Source organism: Gorilla gorilla, chromosome 9, assembly GCF_029281585.2.
Source record: "Gorilla gorilla gorilla isolate KB3781 chromosome 9, NHGRI_mGorGor1-v2.1_pri, whole genome shotgun sequence".
NCBI classification, from domain to species: Eukaryota; Metazoa; Chordata; class Mammalia; order Primates; family Hominidae; genus Gorilla; species Gorilla gorilla.
Genome location: NC_073233.2, coordinates 86,016,221 through 86,039,909, shown reverse-complemented (window position 1 = coordinate 86,039,909; position 23,689 = coordinate 86,016,221). Strand labels below are relative to the sequence as shown.

The 23,689-nt window shown below is 45.5% G+C and overlaps 2 long non-coding RNA genes across 2 annotated transcripts; one reads left to right on the top strand and one right to left on the bottom strand.

Moving 5' to 3' along the window:
- The first annotated feature begins 257 nt into the window (after positions 1-257).
- LOC134756466 (uncharacterized) lies at positions 258-21,773 on the top strand. The gene is made up of 3 exons (XR_010129169.1): positions 258-369; positions 17,139-17,189; positions 21,710-21,773. It is a non-coding gene; the product is annotated as an uncharacterized lncRNA (long non-coding RNA).
- On the bottom strand, positions 20,246-23,686 carry LOC129525612 (uncharacterized). The gene is made up of 2 exons (XR_008670019.2): positions 23,287-23,686; positions 20,246-21,847 (listed from the first exon to the last, which is right to left on the bottom strand). It is a non-coding gene; the product is annotated as an uncharacterized lncRNA (long non-coding RNA).
- Positions 23,687-23,689: the final 3 nt, after the last annotated feature.

Below are 23,689 nucleotides of genomic sequence, written 5' to 3'. Positions count from 1 at the left end.
CCCAGCTCTGCAAAGCTCCTCTTCTCCCAACCTCCTAGTGCTCCTGATCTAGGGATGTAGAAGCCAGTTCCTGAGTCTCCATGGGGCAGGCACTGTTAGGCCCTGGGGGCACAGACCTGAGCCTATCCTCTTAGCTGGCATCACCTACTAGGGAAGATGGGCAAGTAAACAATTTCAACATAGATCAGATTGTGTTAGAGGGGCAAAGGTAAAAGGGGTGAGAGAGCTGAGAGAACCAGGGACCACACTGAGGGGAAACGGGATGGTTAGAGATGCCTTGCCAAGGAGAACACCCTTATGATGGATAAGTAAAAGTTTCCTAGGCAGACAAGGTGAGGAAGGCCATTCCAGCCATAAAGGACATCATGCGTAAGTAATCATCACTGGCCAGGTGTGGTGGCTCACGCCTGTAATCCCAGCATTTTGGGAGGTAGAGGCAGGAGGATCCCTTGAGCTTAGGAGTTTGAGATCAGCCTGGGTGACATAGGGAGACCTCATCTCTACAAAAAATTTAAAAATTATCCAGGCATGGTGGTGCACGCCTGTGGTCCCAGCTACACGGGTGAGGTGGGAGGATCATTTGGGCCCGGGAGGCTGAGGTGGGAATGAGCCGTGATTGTGCCACTGCACTCCAGCCTGGGTGATAGAGCGAGACCCTGTCAAAAAGAAAGAAAAAGAAAAAGAAAAAAAAAGGGCCAGGCACAGTGGCTCAAGCCTGTAATCCCAGCACTTTGAAAGGCTGAGGCGGATGGATCACCTGAGGTCAGGAGTTCAAGACCAGCCTGGCCAACATGGTAAAACCCCATCTCTACTAAAAACATGAAAATTAGCCAGGTGTGGTGGTGCACGCCTGTAATCCCAGCTACTCGGGAGGCTGAGGCAGGAGAATCGCTTGAATCCAGGAGGCGGAGGTTGCAGTGAGCTGAGATTGCGCCACTGCACTCTAGCCTGGGGAGCAGAGTGGGACTCCATCTCAAAAAAAAAGGAAAAAAAAAAAAAAAGAAAATTCAGACAAACCAGAAAACACTTCCTCTCCAAAGTCCCCACCATTTTAAGCAAAAGGGAGGAAGATCCCTAGTGAATTCCGTCCAGCTTCACTCAGTGCCCTGCTGGCTAGCAGCCCCAGCTTGAGTGTGGACTGTTTTGTTCTGCTGTTTTGAGGACCGGGTCAGCAAAACACATCTCAGGATTGTTTGTCTGTTTTTCCCTGTTGCCTCATGACTTCAGACAAGACGAGCCAAAATTCACTCTCCCACCAGCATTCTCAAAGAAGTCCTCTCTGGGATGAAATAAATGTAAGACAGAATTAAGAAAGGCTCAAAGATGCATGAAGGCTTTTCCAAACATTCCACACACAGTTGGGATGGTGTGAGAGAGAGCAGGGCTGGGTGTCAGGAGCCCTGGAGTCTAGCCTCAGCTCTTTCTCTCACTGGCTGTGTGATATGGACAGGTCCCTCTGCCTCTCTGGATTTGTTTCCTTGTGTGTGAAGCAGTGGAGTTACTCATTCAACTCATTCACGTTTGTTGAAAACACAAATGAAAGACCCACAGACAAGCACTGCGCTGAGGGCTGGGGATACTGAGGCGTGAGTCAGGGTCCTGTTTCAGATGACCTCCCCATCCAGGGCTGGGAGCAACTTGTAAGGGGAACAAAGTGGAGACAGGGACAACCTCCTTCCCCTGGTTGGAGAAGCAGGTGGGACCAGGGATGCAGTATCTGGGCTGGGCTTCAAAGGGCAAGTAGAGTTTGCTAGAGCCAGAAGTTGGGGACGGGCATTGCAGCAGAGCAGAGGCTCAGCGACTTGAAAGAGCAAAGCCACTCTGCAGCAGAGGCAACAGAGAGGAGTGGCTGGGAATGGTTCAGGGTCCAGGCAGACCACCTGGCTTCAAGTCCTTGCTCTATCAGGAAGTTGTTTCACCTTTCTGGGTCTAATTTTCTCACCAGACCAATGGAGATAATAATAATACTTAACTGATAGGGTTCTGTAAGGATTCGGTGAATTAATGCATGTAAAGTGCTAGAACAATGACTGGTACACACTCAGTGAATGATGATGATCAATATTACCATTATTCTTTTGTTTGGTTTGTTTTGTTTTTGTTTTGTGAGAGAGAGTCTCACTCTGTTGCCCAGGCTGGAGTGCAGTGGTACGATCTTGGCTCACTGCAACCTCCGCCTCCCGGGTTCAAGCTCTTCTCCTGCCCCAGCCTCCCAAGTAGCTGGGACTACAGGCGTGCACCACCACGCCTGGCTACTTTTTGTATTTTTAGTAGAGATGGGGTTTCACCATGTTGGCCAGGCTTGTCTTGAACTCCTGGCCTCAAGTGATCCATCCACCTCAGCCTCCCAAAGTGCTGAGATTACAGGCATGAGCCACCACCCCCAGCCCAATGTTACCATTATTCTATGTAGTCTATGCTAGAGACTAGCTGGAGTCTAGGCTAAGAGAATGGCTAAAAAAATATACTGAACCCAGATTATGAAGAGTTTTGTATGTTATATTGATTCATTCCAATTACTGTCTATCTGGTCCTGGGGATAATGGTGCTAAATTGGAGCCATATCCTGCTTCTAAGTAACGACCCCAGAGTAGGGATGCCAGGCGTTGCTGAGGGAGGGAAGCAGCTAAGGTGGAACAGAGTAGAGCAAATCCGTGCAGGCATGTGCCCTTCATCATCATGCAGAATTTTAACAGTAAAGGGGCCTGCCCTGATGGAGCCTGCGTTCAAATGTGGATGGAGGCTGGGCACAGTGGTTCATGCCTGTAATCTCAGAACTTTGGGAGGCTGAGACAGGAGGATATGGGGATGAATTTGGAACACAGATGCAAATGTCATTGTAGATACCATTTAAGCAAGGACTATTTGACATGTTCTGCAGTGGGATTATCCCCTACATATACCCACCATCCTCTGCAGTGGTCTACTGCTGAGACCCCAGCATGCCTCCTGGTCAGGCCAGGAGAGACACGAGAAGAGAACCTTTGCACAGGAACTTCATCCCTTTAATCATTCTAATTACCAAATCTTCCAAATTCTTCAAGGTCTAGTGCAAATGGCCTCTCCTTAGTCCCCACTCCTGATATCCTATTGTTTATTAATAACAATATAGGCCAGGCGTGGTGGCTCACACCTGTAATCTTAGCACTTTGAGAGGCCAAGGTCAGTGGATCACTTGAGCTCAGGAGTTTGAGACCAACCTGGCCAGCATGGCGAAACCACATCTCTACTAAAAATACAAAAAATTTGCTGGGCGTGCTAGTGTATGCCTGTAGTCCCAGCTACTTGGGAGGCTGAGACCGAAGAATCACTTGAACCCAGGAGGATTCAAGCCTAGATAGCGCCACTGCACTCCAACCTGGGTGACAGAGGGAGACTCTGCCTCAAAAAAAAAAATGAATATTAATAATAATTTATTACAACCTTACAAAAAGCCAGTTGCCATGCTAAATTATTTACAAACATAATTATTCAGTTGAATCTTCATAATGACCTTCTGAGATAGGTGTTATTGTCTTCATTCTATAGATGAGAAAACTGAGGCTGAGAGATGTGAAGCAATGTGTCCAAGGTCAGAGAGCTGGTGACTGAGTCAGGATTTGAGCCCAAGTGTAGCCACTAACCACTGCCCTGCACTATCCCACCGAAGTGAGCACTTGCTCCTTGGAACTCCCTTGATTCTTTGCCTGGACTCTCTCAGGGCAGGATAATTTCCCAGATCTACTCTGGCTCCGAGAGCCTAGGGTTCTGGGATTGTCAGAGGGCGTGGTGATGGGACCAAGGGCCTTCTTGGTGGCTCTCTAAGAAGCAGCACCAGGGCTTCTGGTGCTGGGTTTTTTTCTAAAAGCACATCCTCCCCCACTCAGCCCTTTGTGCAGGATGCATCGTTAGAATTCCTGGACTCAGCTTCTGAATATTGATTGTTTGCAGGAGCAAGTCAGCAATTTGTGGTTTCCCGGCAATGGCTCTGTGTTCTATTATAGAACTTGGCTTGTTTGCATTTCCATCATCAGGCTAGGCACAGGCCCGGGTCTGGCCTACCCTTTTGCCTGGTGACCTGGAGCTATTCTGATTGAGTCCTGTGGTCAGGTCATCTGCCCAGCTCCTCAGAGATGGGACCACAGGACAGGGCACAAGGCCTAGGTCTGCTATCAGAAAGATCAAACTCAAACAAAATATAGCTCTTGCCAAGGAACAAATCATGCCTATTTTTTTCAAATGCCCATTTTGGTATTTTAAAGGAAAACAAGTAGGTTTAAATCCAAGGTGGCAGTGTTGATAAGGGCATGGGGAAACAGCACTCTCGTATACTATTGGTTGGGTATAAACTAATGCAATCTCTTTGAAAGATAAATTGGCACTATACATTGACATTTTAAATGTGCAAACCCTTTAATGCAGTATTTCCAGTTCTTGAAATTTATCTTACATCTCTTCTTACACATTATGCAAATATGTATGTATGTACAAAGATGTTTACCCTTGTATTATTTATAATAGCAAAAAAGTTGGTAACCTAAATTACCATCAGTTGAGAACTTATTAAATAAGTAAATTAGTATTTAACAACACAATGGAATACTTTGCAGCCAATTTTTTTTAAGAGACAGAGTCTCGCTCTGTCGCCCAGGCTGGAGTGCAGTGGTGTGATCTCAGCTCACTACAACCTCCGCCTCCTGGGTTCAAGCAATTCTCCTGCCTCAGCCTCCCGAGTAGGTGGGACTACAGGCACACGCTGCCACACCCGGCTAATTTTTTTTTTTTTTTTTTTGTATTTTAGTAGAGATGGGGTTTCACTGTGTTGCTTAGACTGGTCTCAAACTCCTGAGCTCAGGCAATCCGCCTGCCTTGGCCTCCCAAAGTGCCAGGATTACAGACGTGAGCCACCACACCCAGCCCTTTGCAGCCATTTTTTAAAAGAAGTAGATTTGTACATGCTGAAATGGAACATTCTCCAAGACATACCGTTAAATTTAAAAAGCAAGGTGCAAGGGGACAAAAGGCTGAGTGTGATTAGGCATTGAGCTTGCATGCATATAGAACAAAATTCTGGAAAAATAGTCAGAAACTATCAGCAATGATTACTTCTGAGGGAAAGGCCTAGAGTGAGACAACCTCTTCATTGATTGCCAGTTTGAACTGTTTCCCCGCCGCCCATGTGCTTATATTACAAAATATCCAGGTTGGAAAAATATATTCTTATTCAAACCAAACCCTGCTCATCTAAAGCGTTGCAAAGGCCTCCCCACTGATTCCTGTAGACTGAGCGCTAAGACCTTTTAAGCCCTGTTGCTCTGCTTCATGCAAAGTTCTGCTACCTAATGTGCATTTTCATATAGGAGGTAAGGAGGTAAGGATCAGTATCTCAATTTTATAGCTGAGGAAACGAACTTGAAAAAATTAAGTGAAGGTTAGTTTAGTTTAGTTTTTTGATTGTCTGTTTTTGAGACAGGGTCTCACTCTGTTACTCAAGCTGGAGTGCAGTGACGCGATCTTGGCTCACTGCAACCTCGACTGCCAGGGCTCAAGCTTCCTGGGTAGCTGGGATTACAGGCTCCCGCCACCTCACCTGGCTAGTTTTTAAAATTTTTTGTAGTGACAGGGTTTTGCCATGTTGCTCAGGCTGGTCTCCAACTCCTGGACTCAAGCAATCCACCTGTCTTGGCCTCCCAAAGTGCTGGGATTACAGGCGTGAGCCACCAAGTCTGGCCGTGAAGTTTAGTTTTATGTGCCAATATGGCTAGAATATAGTACCTACTTTATTAATCAAACACGAATCTAGGTGTTGCTGTGAAGGTATTTTGTAGATGTGGTTAACATGTACAGTCAGTTGACTTTTGAATAAAAGAGACTGTCTTCAACAATCTGGGTGTGCCTCATCCAATCAGTGCAAAGGCCTAAAGACCAAACTGAAGTCTTCCTTGGGGAAGAAACTTACTGTGGATTGCTGCTTCCACTCCTGCCTGAGTTTCCAGCCTGCTGGTTTGCCCTGCAGATTTTTAACTTGCCAAGCCAGCCCTGACGAGCAAAAAAGCCAATTCCTTGCAATAAATAAGTAAATATATACATATATAGTACCAGTCCTTTTTCTCAGGTAGAATCCTGACTGACTCATTTCCTGAGATCACAGGGTAAATAAATTTTAAGAGACAGAGTCTCGTTCTGTCGCCCAGGCTGCTGGCCTGGCCTGCTGGCCTGCCCTGCAGATTTTTGAATAAATTACGCCAGTGGGGTTTGAATCTAAGGCCATCTGGCTTCAGAGGACTGGTCTCCCTACCAGGTTCCAGAATGAGCCTGATAAAACACACCTCCCCCCATGTGAATCCCTTCATCGAATCCAACACCTGCAGCGGAAAGTAAAAATTCCCAGCATGACTGTATTTTTTAAATCTCTTTTAGTTGCTCCATCCTAAAAATGTTACCTTTCTGAGATGGAGCAGGGATCCCCTTTTTTAGGGGCCTGCAGACTACTCCAGGCATGGAAATAAAATCCTGAGTTCCTTCAAGAGAAATTCTAAGCACCTAGCTAGCCATGGGCAGTAAATAAGTAACTTGTTAAACAAGAAGGTAATAGGCCTGGCGCAGTGGCTCACACCTGTGATCCCAGCACTATGGGAAGCCAAGGCTCACTTAAGCCCAGGCGTTCAAGACCAGCTGGGGCAACATAGCAGTTCAAGAACCCGTCTTTATTTTAAAATTAAAAAAAAAAAAATTTTTTTTAAGAAAGTAATAATGGCCGAAAACAATAGCTTAAGAAGTTACTGTCCCAAAATGTTTGCTTTCTCTATAGAAACTAAAGATCATATCTTATGTCCCTGAGTTCCCTTTCACAGGCTCAGACCCCCACTGGGGATCCCCACCAAACAGGTACCCCAAGTAAGGGAGAAGTGAAGACAAAACTGTTGCCCTTCATTCTAACTTTCTTCCTGAGAGGCTTGGAGAAAGTCACTCCCCTAACCAGTTAACATTTTTCTTCTTTTTTTTTTTCTTTTTTTTTGAGACAGAGTCTTATTCTGTTGCCCAGGCTGGAGTGCAGTGGCACTGTGTCGGCTCACTGCAACCTCCATCTCCTGGGTTCAAGCAATTCTGCCTCAGCCTCCCAGGTAGCTGGGATTACAGGCTCCTACCATCATGCCCAGCTAATTTTTTAATATTTTTAGTAGAAACGGGGTTTCACCATGTTGGCCAGCCTGGTCTCGAACTTCTGACCTCAAGTGATCCACCCGCCTTGGCCTCCCAAAGTGCTGGGATTACAGGCATGAGCCACCGCGCCCAGCCCAGTCAACATTTTGTACTGACCTCAATTTTTTGTTTTGTTTTGTTTTAAAGACAGGGTCTTGCTCTTTTGCCGAGGCTGGACTGCAGTGGCATAAACATAGCTCACTACAGCTTCAAATTCCTGGCCTCAAGCTATCCTCTCACCTCAGAGTAGCTGAGACTCCAGGCATGCACCACCATACCTGGCTAATTTTTTTTTTTACTTTTTGTAGAGATGGAGGTCTCGCTAAACTGTTGCCCAGGCTGGCTGGCCTTGAACTCCTGGCCTCAAGTGATCTTCCCGCCTTGACCTCCCAAAGTGCTAGGATTACAGGTGTGAGCCACTGTGCCCAGCCATGATCCCAATTTTTTTTTTTTTTTTTTGAGATGGAGTTTCTCTCTTATCACCCAGGCTGAAGTGCAATGGCATGGTCTTGGCTAACTGCAATCTCTGCATCCTGGGTTCAAGCGATTCTCCTGCCTCAGCCTCTTGAGTAGCTAGAATTATAGGCGTGCTGTCACCATGCCTGGCTAATTTTTGTATTTTTAGTAGAGACGGGGTTTCACCATGTTGGCCAGGCTGGTCTTGAACTCCTGATCTCAGGTGATCTGCCCGCCTTGGCCTCCCAAAGTGCTGGGGTTACACGCATGAGCCACTGCGCCTGGCCGACCCCAAATTCTTTTAAGCAAAGCTTCTCTTCCTTAACCAATTGCAAATCAGATGTTTAAACCTACCTATGACCCATACATCTGCTTTGTTTCAAGATACCCTGCTATGATTTTGCCTGTAGCTCCTGCTTTCCTGAAATTTACCCCTGCCTTTAAAAACTCTTACCTGCGGCCAGGCACGGTGCTTTACGCCTGTAATCCCAGCACTTTGGGAGGCCGAGGCCAGCAGATCACAAGGTCAGGAAATCGAGACCATCCTGGCTAACACAGTGAAACCCCGTCTCTACTAAAAATACAAAAATTACCCAGGTGTGGTGGCAGGCACCTGTAGTCCCAGCTACTCGGGAGGCTGAGGCAGGAGAATGGCAAGAACCCGGGAGGCAGAGCTTGCAGTGAGCCCAGATCACGCCACTGCACTCCAGCCTGGGTGACAGAGTGAGACTCCGTCTAAAAAAAAAAAAAAAAAAAAAAAACTCTTACCTGCAAGCCATGAGGGAATTCAGGTCTTAAGCATAAGCTGACCCATTTCTCCCTGCTTGGTGCCCTACAATAAATGCCATCCTTTCTATCACTGCAAAAACCTCGATGTCTGTATCTGGATTTACGGCACCGGGCGAGTAGACCCAGTTTGGCTCTGTAACATTTCCTTTAAGACCATCTCAAATAAAAATCTATCCGGAAAACCTCAGAGAACCCCTCCAACTTAATTACTCTCTTCCTCTTCTTTGTTTTCATAGAGGTATTTTTGTTTCTACATAGAAGCTTTTAGCACATTCCTCCTCATATTATAGTGATTTAAAGCACCTGTCAGCTTCTCCGTGTCTGCAAGTTCCTTGAAGGAAGGGACATTCAATCAATCAACTGCCTTTGTAACCCACACCGTGCCTACAATAGTGTCGTGAATATATTTATTTTTTGAGCCAATGTTTATGAGGCATCTGCTCTGCAGCAGATTCTATGTTGGGTATTGGGGAAAACTCTATTTAAAAACATTACTGCCCACGTTTGTCTCCATCTCCAATGGAAAGGCCAAATATTTTCAGAAGCCACTTAGGTAGGCAAGGCAGTAGTAAGTCACAGCTGTGAGTCCAGCATGTGAACACAGTCTGATGCTAGAGCGCATAAATTTACTACTATGCAATGCCATATTCCTATGGTTAGAATAGGCTAGGGAATATCACAAACCTGGGCTCAAATCCCAACTCTACCAATTTCTAGAATGTGACCTTAGGTAAGTTGTCATGTCTCTCTGAAACTGTAATTTTCCCTATCTATAAAGTGGGCATAATATTTATATCTACCTCTTAAGATTGTTGTGAAAACTAAGAGTTCATCCATGGAAAGAATTTAGCACAATACTCTGAGTAAATGCTGGGTAAATGTTTCTATTATTACGTTTCCCAGAAAAGCTGAGTCCCCCAGGTATGATTTGGAAGGAGAGAAAGAGCCTGTTTCTGGCTTCTAACTGGAGCCTATGCTTCCCAGCCTGTCAGAATGGCCACCAGCAGGCTGTAACCTTTTGATTTGGAAGGAGAAAGAGAAGAGTGAGAGGGGAGATATATGTAGCTAAGCAACGGATGGGGGAAAAAAAGCCAGCTAGTAAGAAATTCTAGGTGGTAGTGTTGGCCAATTAATTATAATAATAGGCCAGGCATGGTGGCTCACACCTGTAATCCCAGCACTTTGGGAGGCCAAAGTGTGCGGATTGTTTGAGCCCAGGGCTCAAGACCAGCCTGGGTAACATGGTGAAACCCTGTCTCTACAAATACACAAAAATTAGCTGGGTGTGGTGGCATGCACCTGTAGTCCCAGCTACTTGGGAGGCTGAGGTGGGAGGATCACTTAAGCATGGGAGGTTGAGGCTGCAGCAAGCCATGATCTCACCATTGCACTCCAGCCTGGGCAACAGAGTGAGACCCCATCTCAAAAAATAACAATAAAATAATAATAGCTAACAGTTACATTCTGCTTACTATATGCCAGGCAATTCTAGGTGTTTTCCATATAATAACTCAATTAGCAAAACAATACTGTGAGATATATAATTTTTCTCATTTTATAGATAAAAGAAATTGAATCACAGATAGATTAAACGACTTGCCCAGCATCCAACAGCTAGTGACTGGTAGAGCCAAGATTCAAAACCCCAATGATCTGGCTCCTAAATCTTTGTTCTTAATGACTATGTAGTACCATGGAGGACAATTTGGGGAATTCAAAAAACTCAGGATTCAAGGAAATCATCCAAAGCGGGAGTCAGGATTTCTGTAGAAAAATGTCCTATCACAGTACTATTTCTTGAACACCTACTGTGTGTCAACAGCTGTTTTGGTGTTTACACATACCATTTAATCCTCACAAAAACCGTAAGTGATAAGAACTGTCACCCCCATTATTTATTTATTTATTTATTTATTTATTTATTTATTTATCGACAGGGAGTCTCGCTCTGTCGCCCAGGCTGGAGTGAAGTGGCACAATCTCGGCTGACTGCAACCTCCATCTCCTGGGTTCAAGTGATTCTCCTGCCTCAGCCTCTCGAGTAGCTGGGACTACAAGTGCCCGCCACCAAGCCTGGCTAATGTTTGTATTTTTAGTGCAGACAGGGTTTTGCATTGTGGGCTAGGATGAGTCTTGAACTCCTCACCTCAGATGATCCACCCACCTCAGCCTCCCAAAGTGCTGGAATTACAGGTGTGAGGCACCGCATGCAGCCCCCCATTTTTAGATGATGAATTTGAATGATGAAAGCCAAGTGATAAAATGACTTCTAGCCCAAGTGCATTTCACATTGGTTCTATGCATTCACGGACCCACCCTGTGGTTAATTCCCCAGTTTCTGGAAGTAGAGATCAACAGATATATATTTAGCAGATATTAGAATTCTTGTGTTGTTTTTCTGACCTGAGGAGTAAGAATCTTTTTTTTTTTTTTTTGAGACAGAGTCTTGCTCTGTCACCCAGGCTGGAGTACAATGGGCTCACTGCAACCTCCGCCTCCTGGGTTCAAGCGATTCTCCTGCCTCAGCCTCCTGAGTAGCTGGAATTACAGGCATGCCACCACCACGCACGGCTAACTTTTGTAGTCTCTAATGTTAGTAGAGATGGGGTTTCACCACGTTGGCCAGGCTGGTCTCGAACCCCTGACCTCAAGTGATCTGCCCGCCTCGGCCTCCCAAAGTGTTGGAATTACAGGCGTGAGCCACCACATCCGGCCGAGTAAGAGTCTGTAGTAGAAAGGGCCAAGTGGAAGCCCTTGAAGTTACCCAGACACTTCACCGCCCCCATCAGTAGAAGCAATATTGCATCCCAGAAAGAACTGCAGAGATTAACACCATCAGAACAGACTTAGAGGACGCAAGCCTGTTTATGCCCATTATATCTCTATTCAGATCACCTCTATGGCTTCTGCAATAAAACAGACCCTGGCAGATGATGGTGGAATGTTCTGGTAAGGCTCAGTTAAGTGTCAGCTCAGGAACAAATCCAGTGGTAATGATGAACAGGCTATTTGTAGTAATCATGATCATATCAAGGGTAAGGCAATCATAAGGACTTCGGGGACAGTCATAGTCCCACCACCAAGCAAGAAATCCAGGCCAGCCAAAGTGCTGGATGAGAATAAGAGAAATCTAGATTGAGTGGTAGAAGAAGAAGATAATGAATATCAATTACAGCTTTGGGATCAACTGTAGCAGCAAGTATTATAACTTGTTTCACTAATTTGCTTGGATTATCAAGTGTTTGCAGAGAATGCAGCCAGCTGCCATACTGAAGACGACCGTATGACAAATTAAATTTACACGAGGGCATAAGTGGGCTTGAATGGTGCAAGGGTTGGACTCTGTCAAACACCTCTCATGTCCCACTTCATAACTTGTCAGTCTCACCTCTTATTCCAGCCATTGTGCAGCAATGACCATCTTCATGAAGATGTAACCTGAAAATGCCTGGCCTCACGCCCATCTCATGTCTTTCATTTTCTGCCTTCCAGTCTCTTTGAGCTGCCATGCCTGATGTCTGTGGGAGTCCACTTAGCACTCATTTACAGGAAACATAAATGTTCCCTAGGGCCAGTCTTGACCAATGGGAGAGGGAAAGTGATGCATAACCTTTTCTCCCTCTCTTCCCCTGAGCAAGACAGTCCTTAAATGCATCTTATATGGTCTCTCAGAAGGTCTCCCATGCTTGAGTAATCAGTTGTCCTCAGTAGTAGTTAATATCTTATCCTTATATTTGCACTCCCTATTTCATTTTCTGCAAGCATAGCTCTTGCTTCCTGAGATCACCACAGCAAATTAAACTACTCACACATAAGCCTTTGTCTCAGGCCCTGCTTTGGGGAGAATATAGGCTAAGACAAATACTGTAAGGCCATAAACAGAATTGAGAGGGTATTTCAGACTTCTGCCTTCAGGGACTGGGGGTTGGAGTCAAAAGTTTTTCTCTATTGTGCTCCAAGGTTAAATAAACAATGCTGTTGGTCATAAAATGTCATCCACATTTTCTTCCTGTGAAATAGGGTCACTTGATGATAATCAGCAGTCCCTTTGCTCTTAGAACATTTTGCTTTCATCCTTCTCCTGGTTGATATTAATGGTCTTTATAAAATTGATATTGGTATGATCTGATGCTGATAAAGAGGAATTTGGGCTGGGCACAGTAGCTCATGACTGTAATCTCAGCACTTTGGGAGGCCGAGGCGGGCAGATTGCTTGAGCCCAGGAGTTTGAGACCAGCCTGGGCAACACGGTGAAACCTCAATTCTACAAAAAATACAAAAATTAGCCAGGTGTGGTGGTGCACCTATAGTCCTAGCTACTCCGGAGGCTGAGGTGGGAGGATGATTTAAGCCCGTGAGGTCAAGGCTGCGGTGAGCTGTGCCCACTGCACTTTGGCCTGGGCAACAGAGTGAGACTCTGTCTTCCCCCACCCTCCCACCCCAACAAAAAATAAAAACAAAAAAAGAGAGTGGGATTCAAATACCAAGGTGCACCTCAATAAAGTCTAGATTCCTCTGGGCTTCTGATCAGTGCACCACAAAATTCTGAACACTCATGAAGACAAGATAGGAGGCTAGGTGCAGTGGCTCACGCCTGTAATCCCAGCACTTTGGGATACCAAAGGGGGAGGATCACTTGAGGTCAGGAGTTCCAGACCAGCCTGACCAATAGTGAAACCTTGTCTCTACTAAAAATACAAAAATTAGCCAGGCGTGGGGGCGGGAGCCTGTAATCCCAGCTACCGGGAAGACTGAGGCAGGAGAATTGCTTGGGCCCAGGAGGAGGAGATTGCAGTGAGCCGAGATCATGCCACTGCACTCCAGCCTGGGAGACAGAGCGAGACTCCATCTCAAAAAAAAAAAAAAAAAGAGGAGATAGGAGACTCCACCGCAAACACTTCCAAGTCATGGGCAAAGGTCTGGTGGCTAAATAGGGGAAGAGATTTTTTTCTTTTCCTTATTTAGTCTCTCCTCAGAACACAAATTGGGAGCTTGAAGAAAGAAATAGTGTAATGGTTATAGATGCAGATGCTGCCATCTGATGGGCTGGGTTGAATCCTGGCTGCATCACTCACCAGCAGTGAGTACCCAAGTGAGTTCCTTAACTCTCCAGTGCTCTGTTTCCTCACAATCTTTACATAAATGAGATGATTTATGTATCACACTTCACCCAGTGTTTGGTATCTAGTAAGTGTATGCTATTAATAATAATTGAATCATTGCTAGTATTCATATCCTAGTTCACGTGGAGCTTGGCGACAATGAAATCTAAGGTTCTGTGTGTTATACCTTTTTTTTTTTTTTTTGCCATCTTTTAAGTTACCTCAGAACCCTTAAAAGCAAAGATTACTGAAATGTGTGTCCTGGCCCCGCCCCAATAACAAAATACAGGAAAGGAGCTGTGGGACACCATTTGGCACTCAAATTAAGATCTTAGTTTTCCAGCCTGGCCAACATGGTGAAACCCTGTCTCTAAAAAAATACAAAAATTAGCTGGGCGCGGTGGCACATGCCTGTAATCCCAGCTACTTGGGAGGCTGAGGCGGGAGGATCACTTGAACCCGGAAGGTGGATGTTGCAGTGAGCCAAGATTGCGCCACTGCACTCCAGCCTGGTTGACAGAGCAAGACTCCGTCTCTGGGGGAGCGGGGAGGCAGGAAGAAAGATCTTAGTTGTTGTGCCGGGTGCGGTGGCTCACGCCTATAATCTAAGCACTTTTGGAGGCCGAGGTGGGAAGATCACTTGAGGTCAAGAGTTCAAGACCAGCCTGGCCAACATGGTGAAACCCCATCTCTACTAAAAATACAAAAAATTAGCCAGGCATTGTGGTACGCACCTGTAATCCAGCTACTTGGGAGGCTGAGGCAGGAGAATCACTTGAACCCGGGAGGCGGAGGTTGCAGCAAGCGGAGATCGTGCCACTGAACTCCAGCCTGGGCTACAGAGCGAGACTCTGTCTCAAAAAAAAAAAAAAAAAAGATCTTAGATGTTGGCTAGGCACAGTGGCTCACACTTGTAATCCCAGCACTTTGGGAGGCCAAGGAGGGAGGATTGCTTGAGGTTGGGAGTTCAAGACCAGCCTGGGCAACATGGCAAGACCCATCTCTACAAAAAAAAATTTTTTAATTAGCCAGGTGTGGTGGCACGTACCTGTGGTCCCAGCTACTCAGGAGACTGAGATGGGAGGATCACGTGAGCCCAGGAGTTTGAGGCTGCAGTGAGCTATGATCACACCACTGCACTTACATACATACATACATACTTACATTAGTTATTGACACAGAGGCTTAGTGATATCAATGAGCTAAGAACGAATGAAAACTGATCAGTTACTCCTTGGAAATCCTGGCCTCTGAGGACTCATGGTAGATAGCTCCAGTGAAGGCCTCAGTGAAAAAGCAGCTATGACCAAAGCCTTGCTAAGAATACTACACGGGGAGCCAAGATCACGCCACTGCACTCCAGCCTGGGCAACAGAGTGAGACCCTGTCTTAAAAAAAAAAACAAATACTACATGGGGTTTCTACTTCCTTCAGAAAGCCTATACAAAGTTTCGGAAAATTTCAGACACAATAAACCTGGTTAAGGAAGAGGGTGCGTGTGTATGCATGCAAGTGAATGCAGGTACACGCATTCACACACACAAACACATAGACACACACTCCTGCGTGAGGGCTGGGCATGGGAAAAGATTGATGGGATTTCATTAGTAAATTGGGAGGAGAATGAAAGAGCTTATTCAATGTGCAGTTGTAACAGGCATTAAAGGAAGGCAAGGAATGCAATGGTGTGGCTGAACAAGAATCATGAGCTAGAACAATTCCAGGCGGGCCCTCTGCTTTGAAAGCACTTCTTAACCAGACAGGTGGACTTTAATAATAAGCTACCCAGCAGGCCAGCCAGGTCCCAGCGTGAAGCATCAGGTGGCAAGCAGGTGACGATTAGAATGAGGTGTGGTTGGCAGAACAAAAAGGAATAACAAGAAGCCTCCTTCTCATTTTTCACCTGAGGTACAGAGAGGAAAAGTGACCTGCCCATGGTTACACGCAACTGAGAGGAAAAACTGGGACTAGAATTAGGACTAGAACTTCTATAAGCTTCTTTCTTTTGCAGAGCAAAGATCCCTGGGAACCATCAGGTCAATTAATGTCAACTGATTCATTCTTTTTTTTTTTTTTTTTTTTTTGACACGAAATTTCGCTCTTGTTGCCCAGGCTGGAGTGCAATGGTGTGATCTCAGCTCACTACAACCTCTGCCTCCCGGGTTCAAGCGATTCTCCTGCCTCAGCCTGTCAAGTAGCTGAGATTACAGGCACCCACCACCATGCCTGGCTAATTTTTTGTATTTTTAGTAGAGTTGGGGTTTTACCATGTTGGCCAGACTAGTCTCAAACTCCTGACCTCAGGTGATCCGCCCACCTCGGCCTCCAAAAGTGCTGGGATTATAGGCGTGAGCCACCATGCCTAGCTGATTATTTTATTCAGTATTTTTTAATCAATCATTCTCATTTATCACAAATTCATTTATTCAACAAATGTTACTGAAGGCCTACTATATCCCAAGCTCTGTGCAGGGATCTGGGACAACCAACTCAGACCAGACCTGATTCAGACCCATGGGGTGAGGCACACTCTGTTATAGACTGAATGTTTGAGCCCCCTACCCCAGTTGATATGTTGAAATCTTAACCTTCATTGTGATGGTATAGGGAGGTGGGGGCCTGTCTAAAGTAATTAGGTTATGAGGGTGGAGCCCTCATGAGTAGAATTAGTGCCCTTATAAAAGACAGCCCACTGGCTGGGAGCGGTGGCTCACACCTGTAATCTCAGCACTTTGGGAGGCTGAAGCAGGTGGATTGCTTGAGGTCAGGGGTTCAAGACCAGCCTGACCAACACAGTGAAACTCCATCTCTACTGAAAATACAAAAATGACCCAGGCATGGTGGCTGGCACCTGTAATCCCAGCTACTTGGGAGGCTAAAGCAGGAGAATCACTTGAACCCTGGTGGCAGAGGTTGCAGTGAGCAGAGATCATGCCACTACATTCTAGCCTGGGTGACACAGCAAGTCTCTGTCTCAAAAATAAATAAATAAGTAAATAAAAATGAAAGAGAGCCCAGAAGGCGCTCTCACTCTCTTTCCACCATGTGAGGATACAAGAAGTTGGCAGTCTGCAACCTGGAAGACAGCCCTCACCAGACCCGCTTCCTGGACCTGGATCTCAGACTTCCAGCCTCCAGAACTGTGAGGAATAAATGTCTGTTTGTCTGTTGTTTATAAGACACCCAGTCTGTGGTACTTTGGTATGGCAGCCTGAACTAAGACATGCTTATAAACATACAAGATGACTGGAAAATTATTATCCTGTTGGTCCAAGAACTCCTCTTGGGAAAGGAATTGTCTTCTTTGGAATAACACCTTCATAATAAGGTCTTGGGTAGAAGGAGAGGCCAAGAACAGAAAGCGCCCTGGAACTACTCTACGCAAGAAAGGCTTTCGAAGAGGTTTGTTGTTTCAGAGAGTGAGGGAAGATCAGAAAAATGGGGAGACTGAAACTGCACCAGGAAAGGGCAATAGGGGGACACCACATGGCCAAAGAGTCAAAGAGGACCAGGGAGGGCCAGCCTGATGCCTAGAGATTTAAAGGATTTGCTGTGTGTGCTGTGCTCGTCAGTAAAGTCTCTGTACTCATAAATACTGTGTATCAGCAGGTTTTACCTGGAAAGCAGTGAAGGAGCTGAATCTCCAGTCTGGATTATAAGGTAAGAACACAGGCCACAACTGAGAAAGTAGGAAGTCCAGGAGAAAAGAGGTGATGTGAAAATGTATGCCTCTGAGACTCTGCAGAAATACAAGGGAAAGCCTTGGCTTCCACAGGCTGTCAAATTGAGACTAAATGGTTGGGCAAAGTCAGTTTTATTTAGATTTGAAGAATCTTGGAGGGCTTAGCTGTCATTGGGGTTACAATTGTAAATTCTGAAAAGAAACCTGCATGAAGTGCTTTGGGAAAATTTCATAGATCATCTGAACTGGATCATGCAGGATTTGTCATAGGATAGGAGGAGCCTGACATACAATAAAGGAAAAGGGCATTTGGGGCCTGGGGCTGTGGCTCATGCCAGTAATCCCAGCACTGTGGGAGGCCAAGGAAGGTGGATCATGTGATAAGGAACTGAGGGCTTCTGTTGGCCTTGGAAGTGGATACTACAGCTCCAGTGGAGCCTTCAGTTGACTGCAGCCCCTGGTGTCATCTTGGCTGCAACCTCGAGAGACCCTGAGCCAGAACCACCTAGCTAAGCCATTCTTGAATTCCTGACCACAGAAACTCTGAAATAATAAATGTTTCTAGGCTGCTAAGTTTTGGGTAACTTGTTATGCAGCAATAAATAGCTAGGACGGCATATAAATGCAATACTATTCACTTCTAATTTTAAACTCGGAACTGGACTGTTTCTTTCTCTTTTTTTGAGACAGGGTCTCACTCTCTTGCCAAGGCTGGAATGCAGTGGCGCACAATCACAGCTCACTGCAGCCTCAATCTCCCAAGCTTAAACAATCCTCCCACCTCAGCCTCCCCAGTAGCTGGAACTACAGGCATGCATCATCATGCCTGGCTAATTTTTTAATTTTATTTTTATTTTTAGTAGAGACAAGTTTTGGCTATGTTAGCCAGACTGGTGTGGAACTCCTGAGCTCAAGTGATCCTCCCACCTCAGCCTCCAAAAATGCTGGGATTACAGGGATGAGCCACCACACCTGGCCTGTTTCTTTCTGAGTTTAATTACCCTCCAAGTGACATTATAAACAATCATCCCGAAGTCTAAAAACATATAACTTATTCAATTAATCATAATCTTGAAGACCCTATAAAACTGACATCGGCACCTTTCTGCAATTTCTCCCCATGTCTCAAATATACTCATTGCAGAAAAGGGCCAAGGTCAGTTTCATAGGGGTCTTCAAGCTGAAAAATCTGAGCAGATCGTTGAAGTGTTTCATAAACCATGTGACCTGGCCTCTTTTCTTTCTACGAAATCAGTCCACTCTACTCCAGTTCCTGGCCATTGCTGGTGACTGGAAAGCTTTCCTGACCACTACACGTTTCTTTGAAAGGGAGTGTCCAGATTTTGATGATCTCACAAACTGCAGCCGCTCTATGGGTTCTGATTGCCTAGAGACTTGTTTTCATTCTTCTTTTTTTTTTTGAGACGGAGTTTTGCTCTTTCACCTAGGCTGGAGTCCAGTGGCAAGATCTTGGCTCACTGAAACCTCTGCCTTCCGGTTTCAAGCAATTCTCCCGCCTCAGCCTCCCAAGTAGCTGGGATTACAGGTGCCTGCCACGTCTGGCTAATTTTTGTATTTTTAGTAGAGACGGGGTTTTGCCATGTTGGCCAAGCTGGTCTCGAACTCCTAACCTTGTGATCCACCTGCCTCGGCCTCCCGAAGTGCTGGTATTACAGGTGTGAGCCATTGTATGTGGCCAATTCTTTTATTTTTTAAAGGTGAACCAAAGAGGCATGGTGGCACATGCCATGCCTGTAGTCCCAGCTACTGAGGATAAGCAGAGACTCAGGTAGGAGAGACTGGGTTGGAAACCTATTTTAGACATTCATGCCATTCAACAAATATAGAGCGTATCTGTTGTGTCAGCTGCTATGTGGGTTGCTGCTGCTACAATGATGAATAAAACAGAAAAGGTCCCTGTCCTCATGGAGTGAATAACTAGTGAGATAATTAGATAATCACACACATAGTATAAAATTGCATCCAGCTGACAGGTGCCCAGGGTAGGATAAGGGGAGGTTGGGGAAGGCTGTCTTGGGGAAGCAGTGCTTGCTATAAAAGCCAAAGGATGAACAGCTAACTAGCCTAAGGGGAGAAGGAAAAACATTCCAGACAGAGGGAAGGGCGTGTATAAAGGGCAGTGACAGGAGGGAACATGGCATGTACCAAAGGCTGAAAGCAGGTCATTATGCCTAGAGTGGCAAAGGTGGGTGAAGAGGAATGCATGAATGTGAGAGACATCTAGGAGGTTAAATAGACAGGACCTGGCAAGAGCAGTGAGAAATGCTTTTGCTGGAAGAACAGGTAAACTGACCAACTGTGGCTTAAACACCTAAGGGTGGTGTGGGCGTGTGTGAACCTGACCCAATAGTATCTTAGTTTTTTTTTTGGACAAACATAGAAATTGACCCTTCTGGTCTCAAAGCTGGAAAGTTATATTTATCTGAGTTCCTTCCTCAGGAAATGACCTTCAGGTCTCTCAAAAAAAGTATCAAAGAACTGAAACTCACCGGATCACAGCATCCAGAAAATGAGATGCCAGGCCCCTCATTCATCACGATTGCTTCCTTATTCCTCCCTAGTTCCTTTTTTTTTTTTTTTTTTAACACATTATTACATTTCTTTCCCGCTATATAAACCTAGTTTTAGTCAGTCAGGGACCCAAGTTTGAGATTGATCTCCCATCTGTTTCTCTGCAGCACCTGATTAAAGCCTTATTCTTTGGCAATAATCATCTCAGTGATTGGCTTTTTGTGAAGCAAGCAACAGGAACTAGATCGGAACCCCTGGTGTTTCAGTAACACGTGTGTGTGTGTGTGTGTGTGTGTTTCCTCACATAATAAGTCTGGAGGTAGAGGGATTTATTAGCTCAATGATGTCAGGGCCAGCATGAGGCAGTTTTTCCTTACAGCTGAGTCTAGCTTTATGCCTCATGTTCAAGCCTAAAGCAGAAAGAATGAGAAAAGGGGTACAATTCATGACAACTGTCTCTACCATTTTTTGTTAGAACTCAGAAAATTCACTAGAAATGAAGTTAGGGGAAAAAACCTCAGAAAAATAAGATTCCCTTTATTGTTGGACAACATTGTTTCACACATACATCGAACAGGTTGAAAAAATAAGATTTGTTGTTTTTGCATTTATTTATTTTTGAGACAGAGTCTTACTCTGTCACCAGGCTGGAGTGCAACGGCATGACTGCTGCTCACTGCAACCTCCGCCTCCTGAGTTCAAGCAATTCTCATGCCTCAGCCTCCCGCGTAGCTGGGATTACAGGTACCGACCATCACGCCTGGCTAATTTTTGTATTTTCAGTAGAGACACGTTTTCACCATGTTGGCTAAGCTGGTCTCGAACCCCTGACCTCAAGTGATCCACCTGCCTAGGCTTACCAAAGTGCTGGGATCACAGGTATGAGCCACCATGCCTGGCCTATTTTTGCTTTTTTTCAGATAGTCTCACTCTGTCACCCAGGCTAGAGTGCAGTGGTGCGATCTCGGCTCACTGCAATCTCTGCCTCCAGGGTTCCAGTGATTCTCCTGCCTCAGCCTCCTGAGTAGCTGGGACTACAGGCACCCACCACCACACCTGGCTAATTTCTGTATATTTAGTAGAGATAGGATTTCACCATGTTGGCCAGGCTGATCTCGAACTCCTGACCTCAGGTGATCCACCCGCCTTAGCCTCTCAAAGTGCTGGGCTTACAGCCGTGAATCACCTCGCCAGATCTATTTTTCATTTTTTACATGTTTGTTTTTTCTTTTCTTCCTCCTTTGAGATTCTAATGAACATGGTCACACTACAAGTAAAGTCAGAAGTTGGGCAAAGAACACTCTGAAAGCTGCTTTGGTCATCCAAGATTATTAAAAATGCCTGCACTCTAAAAATATGCACAAAGATATAAAGTAGAAACAAAAAATATAGACCAATTTTTCTTTTAAAAAATGCTTTTGGCTAGGTGCAGTGGCTCAGGCCTGTAATCCCAGCACTTTGGGAGGCCGAGGCAGGTGGATCACGAGGTCAGGAGTTCAAGACCAGCCTGGCCAACACGGTGAAACCCTGTCTCTCCTAAAAATACAAAAATTAGACGGGTGTGGTGGCATGTGCCTGTAATCCCAGCTTCTTGGGAGGCTGAGGCAGAGAACTGCTTAAACCCGGGAAGCAGAAGCTTCAGTGAGCCGAAATTACGCCACTGCACTCCAGGCAATAGAGTGAGACTCCATCTCAAAAAACAAAAAATGCTTTTAAGAAAAAATGCAAGGCCTTGGAAGTTTTGGTTCTTCTTTCCTCTCCTGTTGCAGATTCACGTTACAGTTTTGGATGGGTGGCAGAAAGTGCATGTCACCTTCGGTGGCACTGTCTGCCGTGGGTGGGCCTCTCTACTGGAAGGTGACCACCTTTAAATACTGAGACAGCAAGTACAAGTGGCCTTCTTTTACCTTCTTTTAACTTATCCTTTTTTGCTGTCTGGTCATCTTCATTGGTCTTCTGCTTCTAGGTGTCAAGATCATCTTCATCATCATCTTCAGCTGCCCATTTGACCGTAGCTATTACAGGAAAGTAATCGATTGTAAGGATGGAAGTTGGTTGGAATGATGTGAGGAAGGGGCCAAGGAATGCAGGCAACTTCTAAAAGCTGAAAAAGACAAGAAAAACAATCTCTCTGCAGAGCCTCTGGAAGCAACCAATCCAAATGACACCTTGACTTTACTCCAGTGACTGATTTTAGATTTCTGGTTTACAGAACTGTAAGAGAATAAATTTGTGTTGTTTTAAGCTACTAAGTTTATGGTAATTTCTTACAGCAGAAATAGAAAATTAATGCAAAGTGCCTTTAAAACATCTAAGTAGCTGGGCATGGTGGCGCACAACTGTAATCCCAATACTTTGGGAGGCTGAGGCAGGAAGATCACTTGAGCCCAGGAGTTTGAAACCAGCATGGACAACATAGGGAGATCCCATCTCTACACACACACACACACACACACGTTGCCACATCCCTGTGGTCCCAGTTACTCAGGAGGCTGAGGTGGGGAGGACTGCTTGAGCCCAGGAGATCGAGGCTGCAGTGAGCTGTGTTTGCACTATTGCCCTCCAGCCTGGGCCACAGAATGAGACCCTGTCTCTCAAAAACAAAACAAAAACATCTACGTGAGGTCAGGTAGCCAACTGGAGATCAGGGTCTGAAAGTGAGAGAAGAGTGCTGAGCTAGAAATCTGTGAATCATATTCACATGGGTGGCAGCTGAAGCTGTGGGAGGGCATAAACTCATATTAGGGAGGTGACACTGTCACCTACTTGCTGTGCATCTTTCAGCAAGATAATTAACTGATCTGACACATTATTGAGCATTTATTCTGTCCTGGAATCATATCAAGCAATTTACATGCATTCTCATTTAATCCTCACAACCACTTTATGAGGCTGAAACTTTTTTTCTTTTTTTTGAGACTAAAAGCATCTTGGATAAACAGGCCTGAGGCTTGCCCAGGCTGAAGTGCAATGGCGCGATCTCGGCTCACTGCAACCTCTGCCTCCCAGGTTCACGCGATTCTTTAGCTTCAGCCTCCCGAGTAGGTGGAATTACAAGCGCCCGCCACCATGCTCGGCTAATTTTTTTAAAATTTTTAGTAGAGACGGGGTTTCACCATATTGGCCAGGCTGATCTCAAACTCCTGAACTCAGGTGATTCGCCCACCTCGGCCTCCCAGTGTTGGGATTACAGGCGTGAGCCACCGCGTCCGGCCAGAAACCATTTTTATCTCCTATTTTCAAAAATAAATAAATAAATAAAAATAAAAAAAGAAACTGAGGTTTAGAGTTTAGTTTGTCCAAGATCATACAGTAAAATAATGAGACAAGCCTAATTAAATTGCATGTGCCTCAGTCATTACGCAATCTGCGAGTTTGTTGGGCCTACTGAATCAGAATCCGAATTATTTTAACATGAACCGTAGGCTATTTGCATATTAAGCGTTAGGACTAGCCTCTACCCTGCTTCCAGAATGGGTTCCGCTCAAGCAGGAGCTGAGCCAAGAGCCTCGCTCAGAGTTCTAAAAACACAATGTTTCTCACCTCTGTATCTTTGCACATGCCATTCTCTAGCTGGATTTAATACTCCGGTGCAGGCGTCCAGGTTGGGAGCCCCCGCAGTTCTCTCAGCTACTTTTATCTACTGTAACTCTAGGGCAACAATCCTGGCTTCTCCACTAGCGCGTGAACGTCTCTAGCGTTGTTTTTTTCTCACCTAAGTGCCCCAATACTACACAGTGATGACCCAGCGCAAACGACCACTCTTTCAACGCAAGCATGAACTAGCTGATAAAACTTAAAAGTGGCTACAAACGCCTGCGCAGGAGCCCTTCCGGCCCGGGGTGAGACGCGGGTATAAACAAAAGGTGGGCGGGAGGTTTAAATAGCTGACTGCAGTCCCCGGACTGGCTGCGCAGCTCGCCGCATGCGCGCAGCTAGCGGGCAC